A 10,632-nucleotide genomic window follows, 5' to 3' on the forward strand; every position below is an offset into this window, starting at 1 on the left:
CAGAGTGAAAAGTTTTCCAAAGTGAAGCCCCTCACAGGAATTCCCTGCGAACACGCTGCTTTATGTGGATTAAAAAGTAAGATCTTTTTTAAAACATTTCGTTTTAAGTAAAGGAAACTTTCTGTCCTCTTAGGGAAGTAAACGAAATGCACGAATTTTGGGCTCGGAAGCCTCGTGCTACTACTGAATATGTTTGGCATAGTAGGAAGGTGAGTGCTGTCAGGTGATAAAACTTTAAACAGTTCTTCCACTTTCCCTTATTGAAAAAACAGTGAACGGCACAATATATCTTTTGGTGTTGAAGCAGTTTGTACAGGCTCAGATAGAAGGTTTACTATCTAGCACTGTCTTTCAGCGGAATGGCATTCTACTGCATTGAATTACAACTGTAATTTGATTTCTTGATCGGAGGCGTCGATTCATTCTTTTTCCACAACCATCGACAGGCATTATCATTACAACTACGAGTGTGCGTATAAAACGGTTGATTTTTTCATGTCGACAGTACCACCTGATTTCTGTTGTGAACTGCTGGAAAAATCCCGTCAATAATTTGAATACTGACTTGACACTGCTGTTGCCACAACCGGATAGTGCGGAGAGCTATAGTGAATGGTCCTTAATTATTTGTGCTTCAGTGTTGTGTGATTTCATTGATTATGCGTAGATCTGTCGGTAAGCTGGCTAGGTCTCATAAAAAGTCGTACAGCAGATGAAGAATGACTTTATTGATCACAAAATTGACGCGTTTCGGAAACATTTCCATCTTGAGAGATGTTAAATATAAATATAAAAAATGATATAGAAATACATAAAGTTTTAGATAGTGGTAGGTAACCAACACTAAACCAAATCACAAATATTCCATTCATATCTACCGAGGTGCAAAGGTAGCACAAGGCAAGAGCATTACCAGATGTTTCCGTAACATCAGATGGCGAGTTCCCATAAAACGGGGACAGGAAGACAAAATTGCCACTAAATGGCAGCAGGGTAAACATGTTGGCGCTATGTCAAATAACATACTACGATAATATATTACATAAATTGACAAAATGAAAAGTAGTGCATCAGTGCAAATGGGAACACAGTGTATGAGCTAGTTTAATAACACAATAAAGAAAACATTAAAGAACGTTACATATGGATCACATGATTCAGGAACGTGGCGCTATGTTAAAAGACATAGGTAGGTCATTGATCACTTATCGTAAGAATGATATTCTTTACTGTCAAACGATATCAAGCCAACAACGACATTTTGCTGCGATAATACCAGAATATAAGGCAGAACAAAACCATTACAATAGTATATGCAAATAACTTGATATTAAAATGATAAAATGTTAGTAGTGTAGGTATAGAATATTATACTGCGCATTTAAAATACAGAAACAAGATATAAATAGCCAAACTGAGAAACATGTGGCCGATTGAGGTGGAGGGAAAAAGGCAGGGGGGGGGGGGGAGCACAGACGGGGATAAGGGAGGGGGAGTACGGAAGATTGAAATCCATGCAAATGAGGGTAGGTGATGAAATAAGGGGGGTGAGGATGAAGAGAGAGAGAGACGGGCGGTGAGAAGAGAGAGGAGAGAGAAAAGGGGGAAGAGAAAGAGGGGTGGCGAGAGAGAGAGAGAGAGGGGGGGGAGGGCGACTGGATGGCTGTCGGGGATGGGGAGGTTGGTTGCGGGAAGTCAGCGGTCGGAAAAGTAGGGAATGGTAGAAGAGGGAACAAAGGCATGTTGCAATAGCTACTTCAGATGTACCTTAAAAAACGTAACCATAATGCAAGTTATGTGATTAATAACACAAGTCACAAAATACATCAGTGATGATAAGCAACATGTACAAGACCGTATTGGTAATCTGTTACACGATCTGAAATGCTCTGCCTCCCGTGGAGTATAAATAATAGTTCTTCTTTTACACACATATTTATAGGTATTTAGCAGAAACACATATGTCACGAAATGAGCCTTAGAAAAAGGCGGGGTAAACGTATCAGAGATAACAAAAAAATTGTGTGTTTCTCTTTTCATAGCTGTCGATTCTGTCATAGTTTAAGCACCAGACACGACTGTATCACCAATTACCTCATGAATCACCTGGTAGAAAAAAGTGTGTTAGACTGGCTTGGAAAATGCAGCATATAAACATAAAAGCTTATAAATGACTGAGATTTTACGTAGGGACATAATAATGGTTAAATAAAGGTACAAAAAAACCTGTAAACACAAGTTTTGGGGACAGTGTAACTGAGAGTACGGTAGATGATACTGAAAGCAAGCTGCGCCTTACGTAACGGGAACGTATACTGCTTCAGGACTGTGCCCAGTTGCCCGATCGTGGGATTCGTAACTTCTTTTGCGGATCATTATATGCCTTCTAAATTTTCTGAGAAACATTGGTAACGGACCGTAAGCGGAATGATGTTCCGTTTAAAACGTGTGATGTTCCGACTGCTCTTTTTGAGATTGTCGAAGCAGAATGGCCTGGGTGTAACAGTACAAGTGGAAGAAAAGATTTAACTGCTCCCTTTGGCTGGGAAAATGAAACACACAAAATGACAGTCATTTTCATTTAAGGGCCAGAATTTTTTCGTGGGTACGAGAAGAAAACCAAGAGGCGACTTTAATTATCCACTCTGGACGTTTGACGTCAAAAAGAAAGAGGGAACGCTGTCAGACCGTGAATGATGACTACAATCCATCACTTGAAGAACAGTACGGGTCTCTGCGTGGTATTTGCGCTGAGCTATTCTGTCAGAGCAGGTTCCAAAGTGGGCGCGTGCTTTCGTGACACCTGAGTAATTATTTGTAGGAAATATTACAATAGCTTCAATTCTGTTTAGACAACGCCACTGGTTACCAATTGTCGCCATGACGATGAGGAAACTACCAGAACCATCTGTGTGTACTATGTGGCAGTCATACAGGAGAAGGTATGCATTCGCGCTGCATTTTGAGCTTTGAACAGACGTTATCTGTCACTGTTTGTTAGCGAGTCCAAGTTGTTACACGTATTATCAGGGCTTCTGAGAACACCACTGGTGAAAACAGGAAGGATGACGCGTTGCAGGTCATAGTTTTTTCCGGTTTCAGCGGTGGAGAGGGTGACGTAAGGCCTAGGAAGTGTTTAATGCTACTCACCTCAGACAACAAGTGCTATGACTTCGCTTACTGATATTTGTGACAGTTACCGCCACAAGTGCCGTACTCCTATAGTCATATGTGTTTTAGACGAGCGGAGTATGCTGATATTATGTTTTTTACAGTTTCCCTAAATCACACGAGATAGGATGGTTCCTTTAATGAGGCTACGACTGGTAACCCTGGTAACCTTACTCATTTGCAGGTTGGAGAACCTAAGCCACCGTCACCAAACAATATCCACAATAAGTAAATCTATCCAGGTGCGGGTTTCGCTAAGTTTTAACAGACGAAGTGTCCAATTTCTGAAGTAAGAAATTGAGTTTTGATGCTTATAGCTACCGAATTATGACACCGACAAATTTTAATGGAACTCCAAATTTATTTCTTTGACGAGGACTTCAACGACATAAAATCTGCGGAACCTGATGAAACAGTAAGAAAATAACAGCTCCGCAAACCATTGTCTCACCGTCAGCAGAAAGGTTTTGAATAACTTGGCTTCCTTTGGGTCAGTAGACTGCTTTTCTAGTACTTAACATACTGATTTCTTTCCTTTTTATTTCATTTGAGAATCCGTCGCTAGCCGTTACCCATAATCCTAACCATGGATAGCTCTCTAAAGTATGAATGTATTGATGTGAAGATGATGTACATGCGATCATAGAATGAGGATAGCTTGGTTCTCGTTGTAGAGGTTAGGAAACGTCCGTTGAATTTAGTTTTCGAAGCTGGCATGTGGCGTAGCTAGACCGGAGACAACAGTGTCGCTGTTTTTAAAAAGTACGTCTTGCGTCTCGTCGGACCGACCAACGGGCAAGCTGTGGAAATTTCCACAAAACGCTTGTTCAAATTTTGTGCGGTAAAGTGATGGGAATCTCGAAGAATGGGCAGTTACATCTTTTCTTTAGCATCCACGTGAAAGGACAAGGCGCGTGGCTCAGCGGTGTCGTTTTTTGATGATTGGTTGTCCTCCGACCTTACTTAGAGAAGTTGCACCAGGCCACAGCGTCTGGGAAGTCCTAAGCATTTTCTGCGTTAGTAGTTAGAGTCTGACGGTGTGGTGACTAAGCCGTGTTGCTTTCGAGTACACCTAGGATAAAACATTTTGGCTGGGATTCGAGTTTTCCGTTCCAGTCAAAATGTAGGTAACCTCTGAAGTAATTAAATTTAGTCATCAAGGGAGTTACGTAGATAATTTTAGCGTATGTCTGTTTTATCAGTTTTAACTAGCTTCTTGGATGAACTTCTTGATTTCGTTATCCATCCATTTTAGAATTTCTCCTTTGTGCTCTCCAGAATTCCTTGAGCAGACTAAATGTTCACAAGCCTGGTTTGACAGCAACAGCCTACAGTTCGTAGGAATTATTAGGCCTTTGATATCGTAAGCCTATGTTCTAGTGAATTGTTTTCCCGCCTGTAGCGAGTGTTTGAATTTTTGTGCGTTCTTAAGTGCATCCGTGTCCCATCGTTATGATGACACGATCCTTTGCTGAAAGAATGTCAAGAGAGTGGTTAAAATCCCATTCTCCGTAAGGAAACCGTATTATTAAGAAGCTTTGTTAAAAGGCTGGCAAAATCTGGGAGAGTACCTTTGCGACAGTAACCGGCCTTTCTCTTGGAATATGATTCCCCCCCCCCCCCCCTCCCCCATATACATTCCACCACTCCCATCCATCTCCTGCGATTGCCGACAACAGCTATGCAGCTTGTGAAATGTGTTTTTAGATGATCAGTGAAATTCACTCTCTGATGAGTGTTGCTGAAGTCGCTTAGTCAGGTTCCGTTTCAAATTACACATAAACCACGGGGTCAGATTCCATTACATTCTCTTAATGACTTCAGACGACATTGCACCCAGTGGAACTTGCAAATAGGCAGGTAGTGTCTGCTCATGATTACGATCACAGTGGCTTCATAAGGTCCATGGTATATGGCGAAAGACGTATCCTTTATTTAACAATAAATCAAATTGAGTACTCAAACGATAGATAGCATGAATGAATGAAGTGATAAAATAGAAAGACCAAAGGGTACCTTTTAGGTTCCTCAGGTGTCTGCCCTACTATACCAAATCCAAGAAAACATAACGCGTTTGTTTATTTTTATGACTATGCTCTAAACTTGCATCTTGGATATTCGTACATGCTACACAGCCATTCCAGGCAGACCACGACACATTCAATTTCATGTGAACTTATAGTAGCACAGGGCCACGCGATACAGCATGTCATGTCACCGGGAGTCGTTGTTTTTTCAGAAGTGTCTGGTGAATGTGGAGGTCATCTGGTATTTCCTGAACGACCAATCCTACGATCTCCACATGTACCATTAAGATCAGCAACTATCTATGTGGAACGGAAGCAACACCGATCATTTTAGTGCCATACGAACTGTCTTACGACCAATGAATAAAACAGGGACCAATGATGTGAAACTTTAAAAGGCCGCGTCGCACGTTAACAGACCGTGGTCATTCCTTAGCCACTTCTCTCAGTCAGTATGGATTTCGAACTAACCAGTAGTGCATATTTCAGTGATTGTCTTGCCCACAGCTTGTAAAGTATGGCCGCGCGGAATGGCCACGCGGTTTGAAGCGCCATTTCACGGATTACGCGGCCCCTCCCGCCGGAGGTTCGAAGCCTCCCTCGGGCATGGATGTGTGTGTTGTTCTTAGCATAAGTTAGATTAAGTTAGTTTACGTAGTGTGTAAGTATACGGACCGATGACCTCAGCAGTTTGGTCCCTTAGGAATTCACACTCATTTGAACATTTGTAAAGGATGCTTCACTTGTAAACAAAATCTTGCGTACCACTGCTGCATCATCAGTGATTGTATTGTGGCAATTTTCTGTCTTTGACAGACAACATGTAACCGACTTTACTTCTCTCATTCCCTTTTCAATGGATATAGAAACATCAGTGCCGACAATCAACTTACCGTACACCTTCCCTGGTTTTGACTTCTTACACAAATGCGTCAGAACAGACTATTCAAATTCGCTTTGAAAAATAGAGTGATTTTCAGTCTCTCTGTGTTATGAATACAATACTACATAAAAAAGGAAAAATATTTAGTTCATTTTAATCATCCCACACTATAAAATGCTTCCCCATATTTATAGCGCCACAATAAGCTCCAAAATGTGACCTCATTTGCGTTTGAACCTGATTCTCCCCACCAAATACCCAACTCAAAATAGTTTCGCATTGGCTTTACGCATGGCAGCCGCTTGGCACCGCTTTAGTAGCGATGTTACAGAACAAGATGGGTGTTCCGCGACAGTTTGTCATGGACTCCGGTAGCGCTCGCAGCGTACTTCAATGGCTGACCTCACAAGCACATTAGAGCTGATTCGTAGCAACATGTGGCTTGGGTGATACGGTTGCTAAAGTATTAGTTGCATTCTATCATCAGTTGATGTTCTTTATCCTTGGCGCATTTTATTCTAATAAATGAAGAAAAAACGCCACCTGGATCACAATTTCTTTTATTGGCGACTATGGGTTTCGATCGGCCCTATCGATCATTTTCAGGTATGGTGCAGCGAAGTGCATTTTGTCATCAGGGGTACGAATAATATTTTATTCCTCACACTTCTAGATCCTTGAAATTTTTTTATAATGTTTGCAAAGAAAAAATCGCGAGGGCTTGCCACGATCAGAATACCTTCCAGAGTTCTATCGCACCGGTGCTAACGTTTAGTAACATTCGCCTTAGTCGAAATCCGCGCCACTTTTTCGACTCTTCGACTCTCTTAAAGACATTCTCTATTGTTGAACTCCTCTTTGAAGACTTTTTCCAATGCCAAAGAAAAATGTAGGCACTTCCAATTAGAAAATTAACAAAGTAGGTGTCATAATTAGGCAGTTAAAAATCTCAAAAATTACTTTGGTAAGTCAGAAAATTCTCCACATTGTCCGCTATAACCTAGCGATAAATTTACATGTGTATGTAATTGAGATGGTGCCAAATCTCTGAAGACGTTGTAGACGACGGGATGCGTGGAAATTTCCTTCCTGTTTCCTATTATGCTGGAGGACGAAGGTTCAAACTTGCATCCGTCCATCCTGCTTTAGGTTTTTCGTGATCTACCTAAATCGCTTCAGGCAAATGATGGGATGGTTCCTTTGAAAGGCCGGCCGCGGTGGTCTAGCGGTTCTGGCGCTGCAGTCCGGAACCGCGGGACTGCTACGGTCGCAGGTTAGAATCCTGCCTCGGGCATGGGTGTGTGTGATGTCCTTAGGTTAGTTAGGTTTAAGTAGTTCTAAGTTCTAGGGGACTTATGACCTAAGATGTTGAGTCCCATAGTGCTCAGAGCCATTTGAACCATTTTTTCCTCTGAAAGGGCACGCCGAGTTGCTTCCCCATCCACCCCTAACCGATGGGACCGATGACCTCGCTGTTTGGTCCCCTCCCCCAAATCAACCAATCAATCAATCATTTCTCTTTCCTCTCGCCAGGCGATCGGTCATGGTCTAAATATTCTTCCTCATTTCTCTGCCTTTATCCCGTAACTACACAGGGCTGGCATGATTATATCGAACTTGGCACTACTGATGTTATGGGTTAGCCATGTGCCCTTCCTGTCACCCTCCCTTTATTCCCCAGGAAGGAATTTATGCAGCCCAGCTGACTGCATGTGAAAGTGTGTGGACGTTTCCTAAATGTTTGCGAATTGTGTAACTGAGGCGGGACATGGGTATCAGCCAGGTATTCACTTCGTGGGATGTGGTAAACCCCATAAAAACCACATCCAAGCGGTCCAACACATCGGCCCTCTTCGCTGATCCGCCGGGCGGTTTCGATTCGGAGTCGGCGCGCCTGGCCCAGTCCCGGAAGCGGCGTACTAACATGAGCAGATATTCGGGTGGGCTGTCGCTCGTCACCTAAAAGTGGGTGAAAAGCCAGATATTTAGAAAATACCACTCATTTAGAAAATCGACCCATAACTTCTTTTCCCCCTCTACAGTATGAATAAACTCAAGTAAGACAGCTTCAAAGTAGGTGAAGGAGTTACTGCAGCATATCACCATCAGGTACTTACTTACACTTGAAATTTTAACTATCAGAAATTGTAATAATTGTTATTATCCTGATGAAAGACGTACGAAAATGTGTAAAGCTGCAGCTCTGACAATATTATTGTTATCTAAGCTTTTATCTAAATTGCAAGGATTCTAGTGAAACTTTATTCTCAATCATAAAATCTGATACGTAGCCGTATTATGAAAACCCTTATTCCGACATGTCAGTATCCAAACTTTCTCTGGATCCTCCTACTATCGGACATGTCGGTATTCTGACAGAGAACAAAGACAGAAATTAACTACTACTCCTACAAAACATGAAAAATCAATTCCCTACTGCCTGACTGCGAATTTTAAAATATCGTCTAACAATAATACTGCAATGGTCCTATACGCAACAGACAACTTACATCGTCTTTCCGCGTGACCAGCAACATCCTAAATTAATTCGAAAGAAATACTGCGATCCATACAGAGTGCAATGCATGGTTACAATTACTGACGCAACAATTTTGTTTATTATGTAGAAATTGAATGATCAGGGCCTGTTGGGTCGACAAGACCTCAGCGCGGTGTAAAACAAAAAAAGGAACTAATAAAAAATTTTAATTTACTATATTCTGAAAATGGAGATTCATATCTTGGAAAACCTTTCTTTTCACTGAATAGTTTGAAGACTTTAATTATTCCACAATGTCTATAATCAATAATCACGTATCTGGTCACAACAAAGGTACGAATATTACTCTCAACGTATACATACATAAATCTGACAGAATCCCTCCATTACACAAGCAAGCAACAACTACGTGCAGCAAAAAGGCAAATTACTAAAAATCTTCTATTAATACCAAAATCTCCTCTGGCACTACTAGCACGGTTAGGACAGGCTGCGACCTCTCGTCACACGCGGCTTTTCTTAACGTCAGGCTGCGTCTGATTATTCTCAACAACTGTTCGCTCGCCACCACTTGCGATAATAGTATCTCAGACTCAGAGTTTGTATATGCACGCAACAGCAGAACCGGTATCCAACTTTCCAAAAATATGAACGTCCAACTTTCACACTGTTCGATAGCGACCGCCTCTAGATTGTTCATTACGTTACGGTGTTCATGGTGGTTCTGGAATGCACACTTCCCATTAGGTCGTCCTCTCGGTTGTTACATATCTCTTGGAATTTTGCGGAGATATTCCTTCGCTCATCTAACATACATTCGCGAGGATAAACGTACCCCACTTCCATATAATTTTACATTTTGTCAGCTCGAGCTTGTGGTCAGTCTCTAATTATCTCGTCGTAGACGACGCCGTCTTCCTTCCTTCCTTCCTTCGTGGAATAACAAAGAATTTTAGAAGAAAAAGTGAATGCGCGCTGTCTTCATCAGATTAGCCGCGTGTTGACACGAGCTTCACAAAAGTGTCAGGCACTTTAGGATATAAAGTCGGTCGGCGAATAGTTATTTAGAGCCTATGAACCCCGGCTGGAGAAGGATGGCGAAGGTAAACCGGCCGTTACCTACGAAAAGGAAACAACCGGGCATTTACTTAACAGACTGAAGGAAACCACAGCATCCACACGTGGAACTGAACCTCAGCATCGCGAATGCGGGTGCAGTGTCTTAACCGTTGTGCTACCTTTCTCGGTAAGAGGAATGGAGTTTATATTTTGTAATGTTCATATGTTTGATGAGTTCCTTACGGAAAATCAGCCGAGTAGTATGTTTGTTTCTAAACTACGTTTCGACACGTTTATTACTTGTCACCTTATGGCCTGAAAATGACAAGCAAGAACGTCGCTCAGAACATATTACGTGGCAGATTTCCCGCCGGGAAATTCATCAATGTAATTCGCCGAGGAAATCTGCCTAATTCATCAATGTAATTCGCCGAGGAAATCTGCCTTTTAATTAGAAATGCGAGCATTGTGTTGTGACAGTAGTAACAATTTTGTATTTTTAATTATGAAGTTGTTCTACCAAGCAGCGACGCACGAATCATTAATATGTAATTATAATTAAAAACATAAATAATATCTGAAAATGTATGGGATGTATAGTCTGTTTTTGTTATCACTTTAATAGACTGTCATTGCCCTCTATGAAGTTCGTTAATATCATTGTTTCACTGATTCTAAGGGCCAATCACGCTCTGTATAGTCCAGTGACTCTCAAACCTTGGGCTAATCATCCCCTGAAGTGTAAAATGTAACTTCCTGAGGAGTAAAAATAGAAGTTCAATTGTGGTTTGGTCACGGCACTGTGATCCTGATTACGTAATTTGCAAATACTTACATTTTCTTTAAGTACTAGCAATAACACATGACACGATGTACTGGAGGTTACAGCTTGTGAAACGCGTTTATGAATAATATCTTCGTCATATAGTTCACCCACTACACACATATTTATTACTTTGTACCAAGCAAAATTGAGACATATACCCTGTACA

Source organism: Schistocerca nitens, chromosome 7, assembly GCF_023898315.1.
Source record: "Schistocerca nitens isolate TAMUIC-IGC-003100 chromosome 7, iqSchNite1.1, whole genome shotgun sequence".
NCBI classification, from domain to species: domain Eukaryota; kingdom Metazoa; phylum Arthropoda; class Insecta; order Orthoptera; family Acrididae; genus Schistocerca; species Schistocerca nitens.